We start from the raw sequence: 26,845 nt of genomic DNA on the forward strand, positions 1-26,845 counted from the left end.
CTCGGGGAAACGTGTGCAATAGCCCTGTACTGCCCATTTTGAAGCGCACGGATCCATCAAAACCACCTGTTTATCGTTTTGTTATCGATTTACGGGAGGTAAATAAAATTGTGATTCCTCAGTTCCCTGTTGTGCCTGACATCACGGCGCTACTGACTCTGATTCCAGCCTCTGCATCTTGGTTCTCTGTGATCGATCTGAAGAATGCTTTCTTCAGTATTCCGATTGCTGAGGAAAGTAGAGACCTTTTCGGTTTCTCTCTTGGTGGCCGCAGCTTCCGGTTTAAACGTGCTCCTCAGGGCTACTGTGAGAGTCCATCGATATACAGTCAAGCCTTGAAGGGCCAACTTGATGCGTTTGTGTTGCCGGCTGGTGCAGCCTTGATCCAATATGTTGACGACTTATTGGTGGCTGCAGATACTCAGGACATTTGCAAAATTGCCACGGTATCGTTGTTGCAGCATCTCTGTGACTTACATCACAAGGTGCCGCCTTCTAAACTTCAATATTGTTGTCAAGAAGTAACCTATCTAGGTCACTTATTGTCAAAGGAGGGAAGGAGGTTGACCCCAGAGAGAATTGCAGCGATTGCTCGAATGACTGTGCCAACAACTCAGAGAGATGTGCGTGCCTTTTTAGGTATCACGTCATACTGCAGACAGTGGATTCCAAATTTTTCATTGTTAGCGAAACCATTGGTAGCTCTTACGTGCAAGGATGTTCCAACTCCTTTACCATGGACGGAAGAATGTCAGAAAAGTTTTTCTGAGCTGCGTGACGCATTGTGTTCGGCTCCTGTGTTAGGGACCCCTGACTACAGTAAGCCGTTTACACTGTATGTTCACGAGAGAGAAGGTTGTGCGTTGAGTGTCTTGACGCAACAATTCGGCGGTAAGCAACGTCCATGTGCATATTTTTCCTCGACATTGGACCCGGTAGCTAGAGCATTGCCGAGTTGTCTGAGAGCAACAGCGGCAGCTGCGGTGTCCATCCGACAATCTGCAGGATTGGTCATGGATAATATGCTTACGGTGATGGTTCCGCATGCAGTTGACACTCTCTTGAATCGTACGAAAACTCAGCATTTGACGAGTGCAAGGTTGTCTGGTTATGAGTTGACGCTTTTGGCAAGTCACATTCAAATAAAACGCTGTAATGTCCTGAACCCGGCGACTTTGTTGCCAATCAGTATGGAGTCAGATGAAGTAGCACCTCACGATTGCTACTTGCGAACTGAAGCGGAAACAAAAGGTCGTGTAGACCTGAAAAACACTCCTTTGGAAGATCCCGATGGGACTTTGTATGTGGATGGTTCATGTTTTAAATTGCCGAATGGTGATGTAACGACTGCTTATGCTGTGGTGACATTAAATACTGTTGTGGAATCTGCGAGATTGAATCAGAATTCTGCTCAGGCGGCAGAACTGATTGCCTTGACTAGAGCGTGTGTGTTGTCGAAAGGGAAACGGGTGAATGTGTTTACCGACAGTCAGTATGCATTTGGCGTAGCGCATAGCTTTGGACGTTTGTGGCGAGAGAGAGGTTTTATGACATCGCATGGCACGAAGATCCAGCACGGACAGCTCGTGAATGATCTTTTGGATGCACTTACATTGCCCAAGCAGGTGGCGATTGTCAAATGTAGTGCACACCGTAAGGTGACGGATGATGTTGGTCGTGGGAATGCGTTCGCTGATGAGACTGCTAAGGAGACTGCCCGGAACCTTAGCACTAGGATGTATGTGACGAGTTCGGTTAGGTGGCCTACAGAGACTAGTATGTGTGAGGATACCATCGAGAGTGTGAAAATGATTCAGAATGAGGCCACCGAAACTGAAAAAATGAAGTGGAAAGAGAGTACGGAAAAGTTGGATGCGAATGGTTGCTGGATTGATCTGTCGGAGAATAAGAGGTGGATGTTGCCAGATGCGTATGTACTAGCTGTTGTCACGATGGCACACGGTTTAGCACATATTAGCGCGAAAGGTATTTGTAAGTTGTTGTCCCCTGTATGGAAGAATGATGGTATCACGAAGTGTGCTGAGAGATTGGTGAAGAATTGTATGATATGCATGATGTACAACCCTGGAAAAGGAACCCCTACACCTCCTGGCCATTTTGCTCCCCCTTCATGTCCCTTTGAGGTGATCCAGCTAGACTTCATCCATATGGAGCGATGCAATAACCTGAAATACGTTTTAGTTGTGGTTTGCGCGTTCTCCCGATGGATCGAAGCCTACCCTCTTAAAGATAACACTGCCCTGTCCACTGCGAAAATCCTACTGAAGGAATACTTTCCTCGGTATGGAATGCCACGAATTGTATGGTCTGATAACGGAAGTGAGTTTGTGGGGAGTGTGATGAAGAGTGTATGTAAGGGCCTTGGAATTACCCAGAAATTCCACAGCGCCAATCATCCCCAGTCAGCAGGTTTGGTTGAAGGGTACAATGGCACCCTCAAATTGAAGCTGGCGAAGGTTCAGGCTACGACTGGTCTCTCGTGGCCTGACGCCTTACCTCTAGCCCTTCTGTCTACTAGGGCGACAGTACACTCCCGAGTAGGGCTTAGCCCCTACGAGATTGTGTTCGGCCGCCCTGCGAATGTTTGGGGGGTTCCTAGACCGAGTGTGTTCACTGATCTTGAGTACCCAATGTTGATCGATTATCTCCATGATCTGACTGCTAAACTGAGGTTAATTCACCAACAGGTCTTTGAAGCACTGCCGACGCAGACGGAGGGTCCAGGCCAACAGCTCCAGCCCGGAGACTGGGTGGTGACTCGCAATTTCGGAAGAAAACGAAACCTTGAGCCCCGCTTTACTGGACCCTACCAAGTTCTACTCGCCACGAGGACTGCTGTTCGATTGGAAGGTCGTAAACACTGGGTGCACGCCACCCATACTAAAAAGGTACCTCTACCTTTGCCTGCAGACTCGTGGGTGAGGAAAGGCATTGCTTCGTCTGAAACGGAAACTGCACAGACCTTTGTTCCTTTTAGCGACGCTCAGCTTGTTGGAGAACCCTCAGCGCAGCAGGACGACATTGTTGAACAATTGCCACCTACAAATTCAAGATCTGAACAATTGGCTGACCAGCAGAACTCTGTCCCACCATCGGATCAGTTGTTTGATGAACAGACACGTCCTGGGAGAAGCCGATACTTCCTGAGATCTAATACTAAGGACAAATAAAAAAGTTTTTGCTCTCTCCCTTGACATCCACATTACCCCATTGACACCAGTCAGTCTGAACACACTCGTATAATTTTGGTTTTTGTAAATATTGTGAGTTTGTTTCCACATATGTTTTTGCTTCCACAGCTTGGAAATATTGTGTATATTTGTAAATAAGTACCTTACATCCGGGTGTACCGTAGGGCCGCGCGTGTACTTCCTTCTGGTTAGTAGGTCTTGACACTAGGTCGAAGGCCGTCGGTTCCTGGGAACTCCTGGGGATTGACTACTGCTACACAGAACGAAGTGCGTCAAGAAACGTTGCGGACGGTTTTAGAGGATGCCGTTCTCTAAGTTGGTGGATTTGGAAAAAGCTCAGGCTCAAAGATTCAAGTTGCAACAAATTACTCGTACAAAATGCTTCATGATTCAAGTGTTCCTACTGTTTCTAATTGTTTCTTCGCTATTGGTGGGTGGGGTGTATTACCTGATATTGACGTTCTTGCCTTCTGTTTCACCTACCCCTTCTCCTGAACCTAAAACTACCTCCACTGTTTCTCCTCATTCCTTCCACATCTTACCCCAACACGAGCAGGCCAGACGTGCGGAATTTATGAATAATTCCTTTATTCAGCTCCTTCATCAGCATCAGTTGGTGGTTAACACTACCAATTGTTGGGTGTGTGGGTTGATGCCACATACCACCGATAAGGGAATTCCGTACTTGGTCCTTCCTTATAGTTCCCAGGGTTCAGCTCGAGCATTTCAAACAATGTTTCGAAGTGCACTAGATTCCTACCCCAATCGAGAGCCACGTCCTTCCCACTTTGGTCCTGGTCCGTACCACAAGCCTTTGGCTATAGCGATCACTGATTTAGATAGGGATATCTATGAGCCGTCGCTCATCCCAGAGGAAGAGGTGCGAGCCTATAGGGATCTGAGTGAGGCTGAGTATAGTGCGCTCGTGGGTGAAAGACAGCTTAGAAGCTCGTCTCCGATATGGATCGTACCCCACCTTGGTAATGTCTGTCTGAAAGGTCGTGGCCGAAGACCGAGAGCTCATCTTGGAGAGAGTGCTTTCTCCGAGACGTGTGTCTTGCCGATGCTCTCGTCCCCTGTGTTTCTGACTGCCAAGGGTACGTACTTTGTCTGTCATGATCGTGCGTATACGTGGTTGCCCTCCGACTTTGCGGGCACATGTTACATTGCGAATTTGTTGCCTCCGACTTTTACAGTCGCCTCCGATTACCACAAGACTCGAATTGTGAGGGGCGTGATTAGCGAAGAGGACACTGCCGGTCAAGAGGCAGGAGACTTTTTCAAAGGTTTCTTTCCGTTTTGGGGACCTATGGTTAATAGTAGGAACCTGAGACAGTTGACCCGAGTGGTGGAATCGACAGCTAATATCACTGCCAGTGCCCTTGGTAACATCACAGCAGAACTTCAGGCGGATAGGCTCATGACGTTACAAAACCGTATGGTTTTAGACGTTGTTTTAGCAGATCGAGGTGGAGTATGTAAGGTGATCCATTCGAGCTGCTGTATTTTCATTCCAGATAACGCTCCGACTGTCTATCAAGCCATCTCAAAGTTGCATAAAATCTCTGAGTCCATACACGTGGACGTAGGGGATTGGACGCTACTTGGGTGGTTTTGGGGCCTGATGTCGACTTGGGGTTGGAAGATTCTGATGATCATCGGGGTTGTTGTGGCGTTTCTGTTCACGTGTTGCCTTTGTGTGCAGTGTGGTCCTGCCTTATGTGGCCTCTGTGCTACAACGTGTATAAGACAGCCGCCTGTTACCAAAGGAGCTCTGATGGATAGAATCATGTTGCAGCAACATCTAGATGGTCTGATGAATATCGAATATGATTCCGACTAGTGCTTGCCTACATGAGGGCAAAAGGAGCGTCTGAGGTTCCTTGACGATTGTAAGTGGTGTTTTCGACTCGTACGAATATGGTCGAGTCTGGTATCTATGAACCGCAAATAACGAGTTTAGTGGGTGTACGCATTTTCGCTGTGCTAACCTAAACCGTTCGTTTGTTTCGTGGGTTTCTACATCCGAGCCCACGGGTTCCATCTTAGATGCGGCATCCATTTTGTCTCTTGCCCTCAAGTAGCCAGCGAACGGACGCTGTCCGCTTCGCGACCCTGGGATTCCCGAACTCTTGCGGAAGACACGTTTCCTTTGAAGGTGTCTTTATGATAAGGGGGACGGCACTGTAAGGCAGATGGCCCAGCTCGAGGCTCATCTTGCCGTGCCGGTCTATTGTCTTAGTCGTGCATCTCATTAGGCACGTCCCTTTGATGCCTGCAGCTCGTGTTTCCCGATACCACCCCTTTTACACCCTTTCCGATCTCCCCACTGTTCCTGTCTTCCTCTGCACCTGTTTCTGTCCCTTCCTCGATCTGTTTATTGTTGATTGGAATGTACTAATGGTGGGAAGATGGGTTTTTACAGTTGGGAACCACCAAACGTTTCTGTACTTATGTTCCGGGCCTTGAATACATGAAAGTGATCCCTTATGGTTTTACGATGGGAACCGAGTTGTAACCTTTTGTGTACCATGTTAACCTATGAGAGAAAACTGTATAAAAGGAGCGACCCACAGTAGCAATTCGAATCAGGCTCCGTGAACCTACATGTTATGTACTTCTCGTGACTTCTGTGTTCCCTGCAGTGATAAACCTCGAATCTTTGACGCCGAAGGAAGTGTCCCGTGTCTCTGTCATTTGTACGCCGGAACAGGTTACCCACGAAGGTTTCAGGTGTTGTCCCCTGGCACCGCTGGGTCTTAGAAAAACCCAGTCCTTCACTAGTCATGATGCAGACTCCAATGCACTCTGCTGCAAAGGTGTGTGTGTGGCGATAGGCAACCTGACTTTGCTTCAGCACTAGAAAGAGAGTAGCACAGCCCCATATCCAGTAGCGGCTCCTGGAGGGAGTTCTGCCGGGCGGTGGGCCGGGACTGGGGAGGGGAAGGGGGGTGGGGTAGTAAACTCAGTCATACTGCCGATCGGAGTTAGGTAAATAAATAAATAAAACTAATTAAATTGCACATGCTGCAACGCATTTGGCGTTGCAGAGCGCACAATTTAATTTGTTTTATTTATTTATTTCTCTACCTAACTCCGATCGGGCGTATGCCTGAGTTTACTAACCCTCGCCCCGCCCCGCCCCACCACCCGCCGCACTCCCTCCGGGAGCCGCTACTGCCCATATTTTAATAGATATGGTGCTGCCCTACTCTTTTCCTCTCACACAGTGCAGCACATACATTTTGTTTCTTGCACTGCGTTGAATCATAACTTGGGGATTCTGGGTGCAGTTTAAAGCTTTAGACACCTTCAAACATTTAGAAATTGAACGCCCAATAAGAACAGTGTTTGGGTAGATTAAACTAAGACTGAACGTCCCATAGACCATACATAAATATTTTGGGATTTCACTGTGCACTGATACAGGTCCTGATTCTGATCTTTAGATTTGCTGAGGCGCACAATATCTTTCATATTTGTCATTAAGTACCTTATTGATGCATAAGAAATAGTTCACATTCGAAATAGCTAATCACAAGATTTCTAGACATTTGCACTAAATGGATACTGCACAGAAAATTTACTAAACAGAATTGCTATTCCTGAAAGTGGTTAACAAGTTTAGTTCTTATTTTGAATTTATGTTTGGAGACGCAAACCCATCTTTGACGCACTGATGTTCGTGTTTGCTGTAGAACATGCATTGCATACTTTACAGTGCTGCAAATGTGATGAAATGTCTTCCTCCACCTATTAATATTCCATTCGATAGTCCTGCCTTCTGCTGTCTCTGCGCCTGCAAGCTGCTTCATATGTCTTTGCCCTGTTTCTCCTGCACTCGTCCAACCTTGCTTGTTGTTTGTTTACTTCCTGCTGTCCTCCTGCCTCGTCCCTTAACGTTCAGCGCTCGCTGCCTGTGAACGCGGAGTCGCGAGCCATACTCATTTTCCACATTCATTCTCTTCCTGTCCCTCACTCCCATTTTCGCAGAGTGCTTTTAATCTTGTTGCCAGCCAGTAAGTGCCCCGTGTATGGATCTTCTGGAGACTAATGAGCTACTTAGCTTTATTTTAAACGATGAAATAGAGTGTGGCTTTCTGCTCAGACAGGGAGCAGTCACTTCTGGTTCATTGCTGAAGGGGAGGGGGGGGTGGGGGTCAAGTCACATCTGTATTTGTGTACAAAATAGTGCTTTACACGGGCTGCAGAATTCTGCAGAGTGTTACTGGTGCCATTCAGTAGGATGGTCTGTATCACTGCGGTCCCTGCCTGCATATCTCCTGCTTCCAGTTTTGAGAGCTTTGGTGCAATCAAAATGTCTCCTTGGATACATATTCCTGGGGATCGAGAAGAGCTAGAATTAGGGTTAGTGCCACGTTTTTCCCTTTTATTTTAAGGTTTCTTTAACTCAACATGCCTATGTTTGAATGCAGGACCGAAATATCTCAACAAAAAATTCCTCAGTATATACCTTTAATATGAAAGTATGTATGTATATATGTATGTATGTATGTATATATGTATGTATGTATATTGTATTTCTAATGTGAACCTGCCCAAAAAGCAGTGGATGGCTGTACATGGTCAAAGGCCAGAAAGTATGTTTCCGTTGTGATTTCTAATTATTGATGGGTCCGAATGTCCAGCAGGCCTTTGCAAGCACAAGGCTTAGGTTTTTCCATGCTCTCGAGTGCAAGCAATAACTTGCTTGCTGCCTAGGAGGCCAGATGTTTTACAAGAATACTCGGCTCCCCTTCATTTTCCATCTTAATTTCAGTTATTGTATCTAGTCGCCTATTCTCTGCCGTGAACCAGCCAAGCTCAGCATGCAGAGGTTCATAAATATATTTATAGAAAGAAAGCCATCAGATTAAAAAAATGGCCACTTCAGTCAACCAATATCGAGATCACAACAAACAAAAATTAAACCAGTAAATATCTGTTTTCTTTTATTGGTGGTTTCATCGTGTATTGTATTCATCTTGATTTTCATTTTTTTGTATTGATTTTTACTCCAGCTGGGGCTTTTGGCAGAAGATTTCACTGCCTCTCCGAATAAATCTTTGTAATTACTGTTCCTAGTAACTTTATGACTCCAATCTAAAGTTCTTATATTTACAAAACAGCTTGCATGTGTGCGCGTGAATGATACTGTTCCAAGACCACACTAACAGCAGGCTGGGTTGGCCTGTAGTATTGACTTGCTTGTGACCTCTGCTCTCTTGAAAATGAGAAATGGCGCAAGTGTAACTGGGGCAGGAGGCTTTTGGCCCTCAGACGCAGGGTCAAGGACGTATGCAATATTCATAAGGACAGTCAATGCATCTAAAAGGTTCAGCCGCTTTATTTCAGCTTTATTTGATAACTGACCCACCGCTTCCTATCCTAACTGTAAATCTTTTTTTTCTAAATGTGGCCCCGATTCACAAAGCATTTAACACACTTAAGTGGTATTAACTGCAAAAAAAGAAGCACTTTGCAAGAATACATTTTCAATCCTGATTCACTGATTCCGTTTTGATGGAATTTTATATTCACCTGGCCTACTTAACGTATGAAGACATTCTGCCAGTAAATATAATTACAAAATTCATAAGTTTAGTTAGCCTCAGGGATCAGATTTGGGGGCGGTTCAAGAATAAGACGTTTCTCCAGGGCAATAATGCACACACATGCACACACATGATGACCATCGGAGGCGGTTGCAACCAGTTCCAAAATGGCTGCCAAGTACAATGGCCCTTTTCAGTATTAAAAGTGTCTATTGCTGGACCAGAGGCTATGTACGAGTCTTTCATGCAAATCTAGAGATTTCACATAAAAAAATTCACATTGGAAAATCTACACAAGACAAGGTTATACATTTTACAATAAAAGGCCTGATAACGAATAGTCCATACCCAAAACCATAATGTTGCAGGTTTAATAAAATGATGCTACTAGGATGCCTTAGGCATTGTACATTTCACCCATAGCAAATAAAACCCCATATCCTTTATTAGCCTTAGTAAAAAAAAAAAATGATCCATGATTCAAATACCCTTCTCAACAAAAATGTCCAAGTAATCAAAGTTATCTGTTAATTAGTGGCTTTCGCCTTAAAGCTGCAATAACTAATAACGTTATCCACAGCTCTGACACCGGTGTCAATCACGACTCATAAAATTGGTGCCTGATGACTTGCCTACCTAGGCACATTAGCTGTTATTTACATTAGTTCCCCAATAACACAATTAATGTAAGCGCTGAACAATGTGCGCAGAATTTCACTTCTTTGCTTTACCAATGATTTACAATAACAAGGTCAGGTGTTTCGTCTAACTTGCCACAGTGAGATGAGTATAATTATTTCTATGTATTGCCTTAATGGCCTTTACCAAACTCTAATCGATACCAGCATCGCACAGTGGTCTCCATAATTTAGATCTGTTGACACTAACTAATGCTGTTTAAACGTCAATAAAGACAAAATATAGTGGCTCTCTCTGCAGTATTAGTATTTCATGATGGTCTTGTTCAAACTAGATGCCTGTTTCATGGTACCTTCTTCTTTCTCGTGCAGTCATTCTGTCTGGGACAAAATGCAGCTTCCCTTTTCTTGCAATTATCAATAATGAGGGTATGGTATTTTGAGTGCTTCTTTTAGGGCCTAATTAAGAGTACAGGTGATATTTATCACATATGACAAATAATTGTGTTTATTTATTTCATTTATAAAGTTTTATAAAGCGTGAACATGACCAAAATGTTGGTGTCACAGCCATGGCCGGACTGGGTACCACAACCGGCCCTGGAAAAGTGCTCAACCGACCTCCCCCCCCCTCCCCACTCGGCGGCGGGGGGAGTGGGGGGAGGGGTTGGAGGTGCCGCCGGGCTCTTTTTCGGCCGAGCCGTTTTTCGGCCAATTTTGATACAGGGCCAGTTTTGAAGTTATGCTGCAAAATCCGCCCTGTAACAAAAACGGCCCCCAGATGCCCAAAACCGGCCCCCACCCGTGCGGCACACCAGGGGATTGCCCGGTGCCCGCTATGGCCAGTCCGGCCCTGGTCAGTGAGCTGTACAACCAAATAAATTGCATTGAATATACAAGGAGCAACATTTAGAAAACACAGCCTGAAAAGATAATACAAATGGACATAGTGAAAACACAAGCAAAGAAATCAAATTGAGATGTATAGTAGCTTCAGATAGGAAGGAGATTATTCAGTAGTCTCATTTTTACTTCGTTTTTGAAAAGAACAAATGCAGTGATGGTCCTGATCTCAAGGGAACGAGAGTTCCAAATTCTTGGGGTAATTTCAGAGAAAGATCTCTTATAGGTTTTCATTTTGTGAAATTTTGGGGGGTATCAGCAGTAGGGCGTATGCACCACTAGCAGCTCCATTCCTTCTGGATAGCACCAGTTTCTGAGCCAGGTAGCGAGGTGGATGGCTTTGTATGTCATGCATGCTATTTTTAGGTGGGTCCTAGATTCATAAGGTAGCCAGTTTAGAGAGAGGAGGGCTGGGGTGATGTGATCATTTTTCTTTACGCCTTTGTTGAGCTGTGCAGCAGCATGGAGGGTAGCCCTCAACGGTGCTAGTTTTATTTTCGGTAGGCCAACAAGGGTACCTTTGTCATAGTCATCGGGTACGTTATTTATAAAGTGTGATAAATGCCAGCTATTACGAGTTGTTGGGGAACAACGTGCTCATTTTGGTGTTTAATGCACCCAAATCTGCAGTATATGGTAAATGTTGTATGGTTTTACCCCATTAAATTTAACAATGCTCATTTAAAGCATCCGATAATTATTGGATGTGTTAACTACCTAGCAACTTGTAATTCCAACCAGGAGCGGCTCGTGCAGATAAGAGAGGTGGGGCGGGGCTCCCCAGATAAGGGAAAATTTAAAAATAAATATTTTTCCCTTGTCGTCTGTCGAGTCCCACGACCCCTCCCTACTGCTCGAATGCTCTTACCTCCACTAGCCACTCCTGATTCCAACCCACGTGTAAACAGGGGTTTACGCATGAGACCCAATTTAACAAGCAACTTGTACTGAGGCCCTAAGTGTATACTCAGATATGAGGAGTTGGTCTATAGGTGCCTAATTATTGAAGGAATGCAAAATTCTTTGGTTGGTGTTCGACATGGAGATTTTATCAGAATCACTTCACTCATTTCTCATCACTCACTCTTTATCCTGCAATCCTTACTCATCCCTCTCTGCATATATCTCATTCCTCATCCCTCCGGAGTTGAGGATGAGAAATAAAATAGAGGGAGGATTGAGGGATGAAAATTAAGGGAATGCGTGAGAGATAGGGCTAAGAAGTGAGAGGTAAAGAGGGAGTCATGAGGGATGGGCACTGAGGGATGAAGGGTTGATGATTTTTTTAAATTTGGCATGAGAAGTTGGAGATGAGGAGTGAGGAATGAGGGATGAGGAGTGGGATTGTTCAAGGAGAGATGAAGAGTAATTGATGAAGAGCAATGAACAAGGGATGAAGAATTAGGAATGAGGAGTGAATGATAAAAAGTGATTGATGACAAGTGAGGGTTTAAAATTGACGGTTGAGGAAAGAAAAGTGGTGAAAGAGTAATGAAAAGTGAGGGATGGTTATTGAGGAATCTAGGATGAGGACATGAAGAATGAGAACTGAGCGTTGAGGCGTGTAAAATGAGAAATAATGAGGAGGAATGAGGTAAGTGAGTTGTGGCATGAGGGAGGACTAAGTGATAAGAAGCGAGGGAGAGGAGTGAAGGATGATTAATGGAGTGAGGAATGAGAAATGCATAGTGAGAAATAAAGATTGAGGGATTAGGCGTGAGGAATGAGGACTGGGAATGTGGTTGTCTTAAGTGGAATGAAGATGTCCTAAAATCGCTGATGTACATAATGCAGTGCCAGTATGTAAGCTCATAGCTGTGCGCCAGTGGAGCGAGGAACATATACAGACGTGACAACAATTCAAGACCTTATGCAATGAGAATTGGCCAGAAGCTGATCATTATCCAAAACAATAAGAACCAACAAAAACAGTCTGACTCCAGAGACTCTAACCATAATATAAGACATTGGAAAATGAAACTACACAGCAGTAATAGGTCACATCATTACAGGAGGTGTGGAGGAAAAGCATAAGAAGACGATGGATTACAGTGCAATGTGGATGTCTATTTATTAGAACTGTAAATACTGTGGGAGGAATCATCTAATCAATTGAATGAAAATTGCACTATCCATCACTGGCACTGTAAAAAACTATTGAATAAAATAAATGACTTAAACCCTTGATCTTTAAGAATCGCCCCACGGGCATTTGTGAGGATGGACAAAGACAAAATATCTGCAGGAGCAGTATGAGGGTTTGCTATTTCACTTTCCCCTGTGATGAATTAAAAATACATTTATATTTCTTGTTTATTGCACTTCTGTGAAAGGCAATCCTATGTCTAGATTGGTTGGCTGGGAAGTATGAAGGTATTTTGAAAACGTAAATCTATATCGGAACTTTCGTCTGCGACTAGTACAAAACTACTAACTGTGATGAAACTCAAAACATTGAAGCAAACATGAGGTGTGAGCTTGGAATATGGTAACTAACAATTATAATTTGCTGAAATGCATTTGTTGTAACTTGTATATCCTGCTTCAGTTCAAAGGCCTGGCAGTATTAAAAGGAGAATTGCCATTTGAAACAAACAAATGACATACCATCAAGATCCTAATAATTCAGTGTGCACTATCTCCCAAAACGTATGGACTGGACAAAATAGGTTAAACTGTAGTGAGCAAGTGTTTTTTTTACATCTCATGCAGCAGATTTATTTAATTGTAGGTGCTTCTAATTTTGTGAGTTATAGCACTGGGACTTGAATAAAGAACTCACAAAAGAACTCACACCTGCATTGATAAAGGAAGCCAGGATCAGACCTCAGGCCTTGTGGTACCTCAATTTTCAATGAAATTACTAAACAGTATCCCCAAGTCTTACCATTTTCATAGTTGCCACACATTTTGAAAATGCACCTGTCAATGAACTGCCCTTTAATTATTATTGTGAGGTATACAGTTAGTACAAGTCTTAAAATGTAGGCTGCTTCTTCGAGGAGTGTCATTTCACATTCGGCCAGTTGATGAGCTTCCCTCTAAATGGGTGATCAGAGATGGCAAAGTGCTTTGGCATACATTTTTTGTTTCAGTCCTCCAGCTTCGTCTCATCAGGCGTGCCAGAAGCAACATAAATTTCGCATTCGAGACACGGTACAAGGAGACATCTCACATCCTCCAGTGTGAAGGGTCAGATGCAGCAGAAAGAAATCAGCTGAGATAAAAGGGAGTTTGCGTCTTCATGAGATGTTTTAGTCTGCCACCTCAGAGCCATGAGAGTTGTTGTACCCTCAGCAACATACATCAGGGCAAGGCTGTCTCACAATGTCAGCCATTGGGAAGAAGCATTCCAGTCCATGATGTATTGGCCCACCATGCCCTGGTAGACAGAGACCAGCCCTATGCAAATCAATTGTGGTCCTTCTCCAATAGGAACAGTCCAGCCTGAACTGCAGGCCAAATGGTAATGGAAAAATTAGATGTAATGTAATGGTACCCTGTAGGGTGATGGTAGACATATAGCATTCTTCCCTGTCCCCTAGCGATATGAGTGGAAATGAATCCATCATTGGTCACATTCTAGTGAAAGAGAAGTAAAAGTCTTGAGGCCTTAATTTGTCTTTGGCGATCTCGGAGCGGAGCCACCATGCCGCCATCCGGCTCTGAGACTGGCAAAGCCAAAATAGACAGCCAACCAGAGTACAACTATTAAAGTCTCTAGCGGGCGGTTCTTTGGCTGGCCCACGACAGTGCCTTTGAAATAAGCACTGCAATGGGAGCATCAAAGGCAGCTCCTGCAGGATATGGATCTTAAAGTCCATGCCTTGCAGGAACTGGGGTGCATGAATACAGGGGGGGCACAACATGTGCTCCCTTGCTTGCACTCCATTGTGCAGAAGAAACAGGGGGTCCTGTAGGGCCCCCTTTGGTTCCTCATCACCACACTTTTCTTGGCGGGTTCACTGTCATCAAATCTGTGGTGGTGAGGAAACTAGTAATATGCTTGGTGTGGCTGCAGCGGCACCACCAGCATATTGCTAGACTCACACTGATCCCTGGAGGCAGCAATGGTTTTGTGGCGGTCTGACTGCCATAGTCAGAATATGGCAGGTGGACTGCCAGTCTGGTGGTCCGCAGACTGCCACTACGGCGGTCCAATGGACTGCCATAGTCATAACAGCTCTCTAATTGGGACATCAATCAAGTCAACTAGGAGTTTCAACCCAAACCCACAGAAGGGCCTTTGTTACCCTGCTCAACACCCTTGATGTTATAGCTCAGGCAGAAAAGGTTACTAAGTTCTACGTTATCTTTCAGCACTTTCTCCCACCTGTTCGTCCTCAAGTTTCTCCGAAGAAAATTTTTGTCTTTGGTGGAGCTCAGAATGCTCAGAAATGATATGGTGTGGTGATTTTTATATACATAGAAGAATTTTTTTCACTGAATTCCTTTTTATTCACTAAGAATGATCGAATCCACACAACATGTATGAATCACTCAGCACCAATACAGTATACCATGTGCCCATAAAAAAAGAATTTTATGAAACATACAAAATATACACACTTCTGACTCCAGTGTCAGACACAAATTGTATGTGGCTAAACATAGTCACGAAAACATATTATTGAAGCATGCTCATAATATCAAGGCCCCTCAAAGCAAAGAAATGGAGGACCACATGTTAGCATTTCTCTAGGATAACATTCACAGCCAAGAGTGAAATTACAAAAATCTTCAATCAGTTTAATCTTTCTGTTTAGTCTTCAACTTGCCTAAAGCCCATGTGTTTGTAAACAAATTATTCCTTCAACTGTCAATCAGTTTCCAATATTTTCTCTTAATATGCTCTAAGGTCAATTGTTTGGTGTCAATATTTAGGAGTGACCCCCTCCCCCCCCCCTACGAGCTCCCACCCCCCTGGCCACCCAACCAGGATAACACAGAGCTCCATATTGGCATTATAGTGCACAGGTAAATCTGATAATCAAACCACAAAGAATATGTTAAAATCTTTTTAAAACATTCTATGGTAGGGAAGTAGCATTCAATATTTAAAAAATCCACTAGGGTAGGGAGCTGATCAATGTTAATCTGTTATTGAAGGAAATCATTATTATAAACAGATCTCTACTGATGTTTGGATTCATTTTATATTTTCCAATGGGTATGCCAGTCAGTGTGTGCTATTGGCAGATCAAAAATCAATTTTTGTTCCCATACCTTCTGGGTCCTTTTAAGAAGGAAACAGCTGATTATTTCAAAGCAATTGTAGATCATTTTCTTTCTTACCTCATGCCCTAGGTTGGATGGATATTGGTTCTATTTCAAGTGGAATAGCAGAGTGATGCTCTACATACCTCGTACTTACCTCCTGGAAATATTTTGAGCCTTGCAAGTAAATAGTGAAGCAGCTAACATTTTCTTTTTACAGTTGTTGTTTTCCTTTATTAGCTAGTATGAAACAATGAGTGCAAAAATCTTGTGACAAAAACAGCGATAAAACAAAATATCAACTTTCTTAAGTCTCTATTTGAACAACACAAATATTGATTACAAAATACCATTATTTTGTAATCAGAAACTTAAAAATATAAATACCAGATAATAAATATATAGAATATCAAAATACCAATAGCACAATGGCAACAGGGCTGAAATGTATCAATATGATATCATAAGTAAAGCATAAAAACACATTAATTATTTTCTTCCATATATGTTAACACCTAAAAAAACACTTTACTGGAACATTAGAAAATCTAATTCAAAGGCAAAATGGCAGATAAACAGGGAAAGTGGAGATTTACTCTCGAAAACACAAGACATTGATTGGACAGGTTAATTGCTCATGATTGCAATGCACTCCATGTCATTGTACACTTGTACCAATTTAGAGTAAGGGCATGTGAGTATTTTTTGAAAACTAGATCAGTGTGTTTTTAAGAACACAATAGAATGCTCATCCACATGATTGAATTTTGCGTAATAGAAAACATTTTTGTACATGGTGGAGTTTTCTATCGTCAAAAGATGAGACCGATATGGGTACCTTCTATGACTACAACTTCGCAAATCTCTGATGGGTTGGGGAAAGGATCAGGTGGCTTGGGGGAGGATTATCAAGAGTGTACCACACATATTTTAATCTGGAACAAAAGTTCCTTTCAGTGAATTTCAAACCAGTTAACTGCACACAAGTAACGCTCAAGGGAACACTTTTATGAAAAGCTTATGAAAGCATGTGGATGATCTCTCAGCAGTAACCTAATCCTTGGGTCTACATTAATGCACACATGCTCCTATGTATGAGATGCCAGACTGAATTCCTACACAATTCTCCACTAGGGAGAAATCTGTTTCAGGACGAATACCATCACCCACTAAAGGTGGCATGCTTCATCATATGGGTATCTCCTCTTAGTGGGAAAACCTAGTCCCACTAAGGGCTACAACTTCCTCTCTGAGTGGATGGAGCTCGGGGATGTTTTGAGATGTTACTACACTACCAAGGATACTAAATCCCACGGATGAGTGATGTTGTGGTGAGGACGCAGCGCAAAGCAAAATATAACGAGTGAAGTAGTGAGGCTAAAACTGACTAGTAAGGACAAAACACATTTTTAACAACTTGTACTCACTGACAGGATTAAAAGGACAGTGCAATAAGCAGTATGAATTTAATCTGCTTAATTTCTAAAGTTGGCCTACATGTTTCAGCCAGGTCAATCTACACTAGGTATCTAGGCCCTCATCAGGATCAAGAAATATATTGCTGCTGCCAAAACGAAAAAACAAAGGAAACAGTGTGTATATGATATTAAACCAGTAATCCTTTCACTTCTAGTTTGCTAGATTTTACTGTTTGTACCCAAAATTCTAGGACAAGTGGCCACACCTCAACCTGGCAACAGATCAGGGAAGGGGGCCCGCTCTGTCCGTCGGAACCCCTGTCACGGTTCTTGAACTGCTGCCGGAGCATGTGGATGATGCCTATTTGTTAAAGGCTATAGTAGCCTATTACAGATTACAGGGTTTTAGCTCCACGGGCTCTTAACAATCATTTCTATGACTCTATAACAGGTAGAAGCTAAACTTCATAAAAGTGTTCAATTGAGCGTTACTAATGCGTAGTTAACTGGTTTGAAATGCACTGAAAGAAGCTTTCGTTCTGTAAACATACTATTGTGTTCAGTGCAAATTCTCCTTTTTATCACTTAAAGCGGTATGCGCAAGGGGATTTACACTTTCTGTTGGGTATTATGATTTATGTGAGAGCACTGTTGGGTGCAGAAAAGTCAATTTACTATTTTAGTCCCTTTAGATTAGATTTCGGCAACAATAACTTTACATAATGTGATCAAGAATGTGACTGGTGGAAATACGTTGTGTTTCCCTGCTCCTGCAAATTAATCTGCTATCAGAAGTGACTCCATTGATTTTTGCTTGTCTGTTTCCACTGGAATGAGTGTTGGGAGTGCAAAGTGATTTATATATATATATCACAAAAACGCGTTTCAGCAATAACTAAACAAAGTTGAGAGAGGGATTCTTCCTGAAATGTGATATTGTATATATATTTATATTTATTCATAGTTACTTTAGTGCACGAGTTATAGTTCTTTGAGATGACTACAAGTGGTGAATTTCAGTGGTTTTGCTAATTTAAAACGTCAAGCTTGAACTGACATTTTCACCTCACTATAACGGCCCTTTAAAAATAGTTTTTTCATTGAATATATATATATATATATATATATATATATATATATATATATATATATATATATATATATATACATAAACAATCCACAATTCTGCCAATAAGCAAGGTCGCGCACTCAAGAAGATTCAGCCAACAGTGTTTATTCACCGGAATTCGCTACGCGTTTCGACACACAAAGTGTCTTGATCACACGATAACCTATTCCCCGTAATGAACAATTTAAATACACAGTGAATGTTTGTCAAGAGTGGTAAACATAGAAGACGTGCATTTCTCTCAATGCATACAAGGCAAATAATTGTCAGCCATATTGGAATGGATAAATTGCAAGGTAAAACATGATTAAATTCTCAGTTATAAACCAATGCAAAAATAGAAAGTACATGCAAACTAGGAAAATTAACAGAGGATTTCATTGCGCCTAGTATGCTAAAAAACAGCACATGTAATGATACTGGACAAAGTGGTCAATGTAAGACATATAAACGGACCATTGACCGCTGTAAATAGTAGACATATTACTCAGCTGGTAATTATTTGATTACTAATAAACGAGGTAGAACAGAACCCAGTGGTACGTTACCCTATTAGTACTCATTTCATAGTTCCCAGGTAAGGAGCAAATTACATTCCAAAAATATGTGCATTCGGTCTAGTGCCTTAATGTCCGAAAAAAAGGTACAGAGGCGATAATATTCTCGCCGCAATCTATGTAAACCAAGAATATTATAAGTTCAAAAAAGGAGGAAAAAAGTGCCCAAGGTGAGAGTCTTATCTTTAAGCAGAGTGACGTGATCTCTTCCATTCAAACTGGAGAAGGGAGGGGCCGTGGTGAAGTGAGGAAGTGAGTGCAGTCCCCCATCCTACTCTCCTGAAAGAGACATGACATAAACAAGATTAAAATGTTTTAAAATATATACAAAAGTATATCTGATACACAAAATATTTGCAAGATATTTGAATTGAAGATCAACTGTACACAGTGGGACATGATGGCTGTCCTGCAATGAACCCTTGCAAATAAGACTAAGCAATAATTACAGTCACAGTATGCATCTATTATTCATTATGTAGATGAGTTGCCAGTTCCTCATCCATGTTGTGTCCCCCCGGGTATCTAGTCTCGAGCTCCATGATCCATCTAGACTCCTTTTTGCGGAGGGCCAGTTCCCTGTTGCCACCCCGTTTACCTATATTCACTTGTTCTACTGCGTAGTATCTTAGCAAGGAATTGTTGGAGTTGTGAAAATCCTTAAAGTGTCTGGCTATGGGATATTTGGTATCTAAGTTGGTAATAGCTCTGAGATGCTCTAGAACTCTCTTTTTGGCCATGCAGGTGGTGCTACCAACGTACCTGATATTGCAGGGGCATTCTAAGACATAGATGACATAGTTGGTGGTGCATGTGAGGAATTGCTTAATCTTTTTGCGTTCAGAGGTGCCAGGGATAGCTATATCTTTGACCATGACGCTGGCTTTACATATGCAACTATGAATAAATATAAATATCTATAAAATATCACATTTCAGGAATAATGCCTCTCTCAAATGTATTTAGTTCATGCTGAAACGTGTTATTAAGATTGTATGAATAAACAACATTGCTAATAATAGCTACTCTGCAAAATACATCACACAAATTCCTTCAAAACATCCTTAGAAAATCATGTGAACCCCTCCAAAGCCTGAAGAATATCCTTACAAAATAAACCCTCCTGGAAAATTAAAAAAAAAAACAACGAAAAGTATTGTTAAACCTCGGACATTAAACAATCTAACCTATTTTGTTTGTATAATTAAATTATGCAAATTGGATCAAAAAACATAATTTTAGTAGACAACATTGCCTATAAAACAAACATTCATTCTCACATATAAAAAAAAAAATTATCACAGTGAAAATCACAATACCATTAGAAAGTTTACTTAACATAAGTAAAGGAGTGTAACTAAAAAGCAATAACTTAAAAAATTACGGGGCATATTAACAAGGTGGCGCTATAAAAATATTGTGGCTTTTGCAGCCATTTTTGGCCGAAAAGCGGCGATAATTTTATCACATTATCAGCAAAGACACGCTATCGCTGGTTTTGATGACTTAGCGCCCGTTTCCAGCACGCCTAACTTTGCATCGCTAATGAGATGCAAAGTAGGTGTGTTTGTGAAACTAACCAGGGAAAATATTCGCGATATTAACAAGGAAGGGTAGCGATTATTTAAATCGCATTAAGTATGCCTAAAAGTAGGAATTTAACATCTGTTAAATTCCTGACTAAGGCATACTTAACATAACAGGAGGATTCTGTGGCTAAGACCGCCGGCCCTATCAGCTAGGATATCGCCGTTTTCCACCATGGAAAAAGGCGATATTCACACAATCTCTGGAATTTTTATCACCTGTGCGATGCACGTTGTTGATAACGCGCTAACGGGGCGATACATTCCAGAGATAGCCAGCGATAAATATGTAATCACTAAGCACGCTTGCGATATTTATTGCCAGCCCTTGTTAATAAAAGTGGTCCTAGACGTAGCTTAATCGTAATATTGAATGAAAAAGGTATATATTCATATGCGATTCAATCCTGCAAGTGAAAAGGAGATAAAAAGCAAAAAGCCAAATACATGTGTAATTACACAGTACCCAAAAAAATGTTATGCACAAATTTGAAAGGGCAACATAAATTGCAGTGTATTTACATTATATTTCAATGAGAACTTTAATTAGTACAGTAAAGGATGGGGGTTACTGCCAGGTGCAGTAAGGAGAAGTGCAAAGATAGGTGCTCATGTGAGAAGGGAAAAGGAATTAAGAAAGTTTAAAAGAGAATCTGCTAAATTGTATTGTGCTAAGGTCCAATCTTCTTAGCAAAATTGACGACCTGCCCCAAAAGACATTTCAAATATTTTACTGCAGTTTCTTGTCACAGTGACACAGCATCTGTGCAAATGGTCAATGGACGGGGGGTCAGTAGCAAGAGTGCAGGCCCCAGATGGGGGGGGGGTAATCAACGTTTCGATCCTTACGCAGTAAGGGTGGATCAACACCTCAGCTATTGGTCTTCCTCAGTACAGGGTGGTGGGGCACCTAGGTTGAAGTAATACATGCCCCCAGCAATAATAGCTCTTAATGGGACTTAGTGAAGAAGTTCCTGAGTGGATTTAAATTCCAAATAGTGAAAAACAGGATGAGAAAAACGAGGGGGGATAACTCAATTCACTGCCAGTCGGCCAAATCAAATACTGGTTCTGTTAAGTGGTTGTATGACGTCCTCCTTGGGTTCTGTCTAACAGGATTAATTTGGCACACCATTGAAGGATAATTTTTTGTGCAACCCATCTATCTTTAATACACCATTCGAGAAACGTGTACCACCTTCATATACTGTAAATGAAATAAATGGTATTCAAAAGATGATGTCTGTTGAATATGAAACGCCGATTGAGGCAGACCTGATCAGAAATGAATTAGAAATTAATGAAATGATGTTAAATTGGAGAGTGGATTAAAACCAAAATCAAAATATATCCCAAATGGAACACATCCTAACATAGACTTGTTTAGAAAAAGAGTAATGCAAGGATTTTACAAACTCCTGGATCACCCTATCCTCCTAATCAAAGAAATCATAACTTAACAGTGGGCGAACACAAAGTATTGAAGGGACTTAAATCTGATCCCTCTATTGTGATTAGTGAAGCAGATAAGGGGGGGTGTAATTTTTATGGAAAGAACGAGCTACATGAGGGAGATCGACCGTCAATTAGCAAGCACATCATGCTATAGCAAACTCTCTGGTAATCCCATTAAAACGTTAGGCGCTCACATCAACATGAGACTTGCAGAATGGCAGGAAAGTGGCTTATTAAGTGAAGAGGAATGTAGATATTTTACAGTCTGAGAACCCACGTCGGCATTTATTTACATACTACCGAAAATACATATGGGCGGCCCCTTCCTCCGGGCCGCCCTATTATCTCAGGTGTTAATTCACCCATGGAAAGACTCTCAGAGTATGTGGAACATTATATACAGCCCTTAGTGCAACACCTCCCAGCTTACATAAAGGATACTAAGGATATCCTTGGTAAATATGAGGGCCTAACTTGGTCAGAGAACCTCATCTTTGTCACTCTGGATGTAACAAGCCTATATACATGCATTAAAAAGGTTTTTGGAGTGAAGGAATTACAATTCTATCTTGGACAAAGAACAGCAGAGCATTACTCACATAATGAGGTTCTGCTGCAAGTTACTGACATAATTTTGTCAAATAATTTTTTCCTCCATGATTCTGAGTGGTTTCACCAGATCCAGGGAACAGCAATGGGCTCCAGGTTTGCCCCTACTTATACTGGGCTCTTTATGGGCTGGAATGAGGGGGGGGCATGCCTGGGACAACATGCTGCAGGTTGGATGGAGCATATCATTTTCTGGGGCAGGTACATCGATGATGTTAACATGCTCTGGGATGGACCTGCCCCAGTACTCTTTGAGTACTATGCCTACTTAAATGACAACCCTTTCAATGTTCAGTTTACGATTAACTACATCAGTGAAGAGATTGACTTCTTGGATGTCAACTTCTTTGTACATGACAATCATATTCAGAGTCGTACTCATAGGAAAAGCACTGCATGTAAAAGCACACTACACTTTCAAAGTGCCTACCCTCATCATGTGGTCAATAATATACCCAATGGGGAAATGATTCGGATGGGACAGAATTTTAGTACAGAAGACACTTTCCTTCAGAACATCAGGGAAATGGAGAAACACTTTTTGACTAGAGGGTATCCCGATAAGATACTAAGTTAAGCACAAAGGAGAATTATGAAAGTCCCAAGGGCTAATACGCTTACATCTACATATAACACCAAGTATAACAATGACAGTAATAGGGTGTACAATGCCTTGCGAAAACATTGGTATCTGTTAACAGATATACCATCCCTGAAAGTAACCTTGGCTGTCAGACCTAAGGTAACATAGAGGAGGGGACAAAATTTACAAAACATATTGTGTCTCAGTTATGTTATCACACCTAAGCCCAAAACGTGGCTGACTTAATCTGCCAGGGTTTTTTTCACATGTAATGAATGCAGTGTTTGTAGGTTGGGTAGGAATAAGGCCAAAACATTCTGCTACAACACCAAACAAAGATATACCATCAATCATTTGATTAATCGTAATTCAAAGTTTGTAACATACATGCTGGGCTGCCCTTGTGATAAGATCTACGTGGGCAGTACCAAGAGACCATTAAAGATAAGAATTCAGGAGCACTTACATGCCCTCCGTAATGGTGATCTTAGATACCCATTAACTTACCACATGCAGGAGAACCATGGAGGCAATGAGGAGTTTTGGTTCATAGGGATCGATCACATCTCAGTCCACCTGAGAGGAGGAAACAGGGAATTGACCCTGAGGAAAAATGAGGCTTGGTGGATCAGCAGTTTACGGTGTGTGGAATTGGGGCACAATAGTGATGACAAAATGCACCATTTCCTGTGAAAGTATTGCCTCTGTTTTACACTGGTTATGTTAACCTTTGATGAGATATCCCATCCAGACATATGAATTCTCTTATCAATATGTAATATTAGCCAATGTTTCAAGAACAAGCTCAAGGAATATACTTTGCTTGCATATGAAACTTACGTCTTTTGAGAAAGGTACAACACTGTAAATACTGTAAGTTCTCCCTGTGAGGCATGATGAAACTTAGGCGACTTTTGAGAAAAATACATGACTGAAAATACTGTAAGTTCTCTCTGTGAGAATGTATGACGTTACAACGCATACTTTTACAACGCATACCTTTACAATGCATTTTTTACAACGCAACATCCATTACAACGCATTCCATTACAGTGCATGCCATTACAACAAATTTTTTAAAACTACCTTTACAATGCATTCCATTACAAAACATACTACCTTTACAATGCATACCATTACAATGCATACCATTACATTGCATGTATGGTAAGTATTGGATAGTGTAGGGGTAAAAATTACTATTCTAACTCCAGGGGGTGCAACAGTAGGGTAAGTGTTGGATATTGTAGGGGTACTATGCGTTGTGATGGTATGCATTGTAATAGTATGCGTTGTAATGACTGCGTTGTAATGACATGCGTTGTAGTGGTATGCGTTGTAGTGTCATGCGTAGTAATGGTTGCATTGTAATGGCATGCGCTGTAATGGATGTTGCATTGTAAAAGTTTCATTGTAATGGTAGTGCATCTTAAAAGCTGCGTTCTAAAGGTTGTTTCCCCCCTGTGAAGCATGATGAATGCTGTTTTCGTTTCAGATATAAGCATTTCTGAAACAAGCCTTAAATTAGGCACCATCAATTATTCATATGAAAATGAGATCATTATTTGGGTGATGTTGATTGTGCCGTCAACAAGGTGACTTGATTTGTTCGGTTCACCTAACTAGAGACTCCTGATGGAACCTTTTCCCCTATACACTCTCTCTCTCTTAGGGTCTGTAGATACTGTGGTTGGGACATGTCTTTGTTTGACCTCTTCATACCAATTTCTCTAACACCCCATATCTATTTCTCACTTTTTCCCTCTCCATGCTGATTATTGATGTATCAATATGTTCTTTGAACTGATTGATGAGGGTCCCTTTTGTGTCAGATACCCAGGGTTGGGTTGTGAACGGTTGATGAGAACGCTTTTCAAAAAACCTATGCATGATTAATTTCCCTTTTTTCCTTTTATAAAGGACTCTGATTCGTATTTAATGATGTAACTTGGTTTGTGAACAGAGGTTGATAACACTAGTTGAGAAGTCCTGCACGTGGCAAATTTGTGTTTTTAATAATGTAATATTACACTCAAGTTTTGTGGGAGTGCATCCATATCCGGTACAATCATGGGAGATGGCTCTCCATGTTTTTCAAAGCAACACTGCTATGAAATAACAGTGTTAAGATGGCCGCCATATAGGAATATGAAATCCGATTAATATTTATGAAATTGTTGCTTTCTTGGCTCTAATTCTCCGATTAGTTTCATTGTAGGCGGATACTAGCATTGCTCAGACTTGAGGTTTGTTACTTGAATTATTCTTCATTAGAAATATATGCCTTATTATTTGGCTCTTTGCTATACTCTTTGAATTTTTACCGCTTCGCATTTAAAAAATATATATATTATATTCCTTTAAGGGATTAATTAATATTCCAGATCCCGTACTGATCCCAGATGCTAGGGAGGTTAAAATTCCGAGTATTTTTGCAGGAGATAGGGCCGTAGAATAGAAAGGGACAACGGTCCAAGATGGTCACCATGAATACTAGGTATGGCATTGAGGGTGCCGAGCCCTACGACTCGCAGGTGTCTCCACTATTGATTTCATTTACCATAAGTATTTAAACTGACGTTTGAATGCTGATGGTTTCCTGTCCGTTTTTCGCTTCCTGGCTGTGATATCTGGCATTTAGCTAAAATCTCGACGACATCCCTCACAGGCCAATATCGGTAAGCCGGGTGTGGGGCTTCTCCATGTCTGAGCTCATGTTACTGAGGTGGCATAGAGTTTAATAATTGCCCACTTTATTTTCCAGTCTAGGCAGGAATTCCATTTTGATAAAGTTGCTTGCGGGGTGGTACTCTGTGTCTGAGTTCATGTTATCTGGGTGGCATAGATTTTAATAATTGCCCATTTTATTTACCTGTCTAGGTGGGAATTTTATTTGTTAACGTTGCTTGTGGGGTGGGCTTCTGAGCAATTAGCAGGCGTCTGTAATTTGAGTCACTCTACCGGATTTTAGACCCTGCTTTCATCCACCCCCTTTCTTTTTCTTTTAGGCTGCAGGCTTTGGGTTTGACTATATAATCTTTAAGAAACTTGTGAGGGGCATGGACTGGGTGGACTATTAAAGTCGACAGTGACCCATTATTTTACCCTCGATGTGAGAATGGAGGGCTGATGGTGAGGTACACTGCTATTATCTAATGCTTAACATTTTCGATGTATACTATATAACTGGTACATTGATATTGATGGTTAGCTCATGAGTGGGGAGGGATGTCTTATGTAGAAGCCGTATGGGATGATAGAGCTATTCCATGGAGGTATGAAACATATCATAATGGCCTAAGCTGCCCAGTAGGACTTGTTCTAGGGACCAAGGGGCTCTGGTCCTACGCTCACTACCAATAACAATTGTTGATCTGAGTAAGGGGCTTTCCATACTAAAATGATTGGAGTCTGTCACTGTTCTTGCAGGCTGTGTGTATATGGGGACAATAATTTGATTGTCAAGTGCCAACTATCGGGATTGATTCAAGCCGGTGGAAGGAAGAACATATTTGCTGACATGTTCCCTTCATGATTAGGAAGATGCAGATTCGGGAATAGATTGAGTAAGTATGTTTGGGAGGATGCCTATATAGAGTGAACAATTGTCGCAACTAGAGGGAAAAGAGTTACTGGTCACAATCTCCTCCTCTTTCTCAGATGATGTTTTAGATATTTTAATGGACCGCTCCATAGTAGGAATCTGGCATACATTCTCGCTGTCAACCATCTTTATGATCGGACTTATGCGTCTTTCCATACATTAATGCAATTCTGCCTCCTCAAATTTCTGGAGGAAGTTGTGCTGTATTTTGTTATTTAGTAAGTATTACCACTTGAGCGGTCCAGCTCACTTTATTTCTGCCCTTGAAGATTAGTGGTTGATATCTCACGGTTGAATTATAATCTATATTTATACTTAGACCTGCTGTTATTCCAGGTTACCCCAATACAGATGGGGAACGACTAATGGTAAGTGGACC

Source organism: Lissotriton vulgaris, chromosome 1_1 (genome assembly GCF_964263255.1).
Source record: "Lissotriton vulgaris chromosome 1_1, aLisVul1.2, whole genome shotgun sequence".
Classification (NCBI taxonomy): Eukaryota; Metazoa; Chordata; class Amphibia; order Caudata; family Salamandridae; genus Lissotriton; species Lissotriton vulgaris.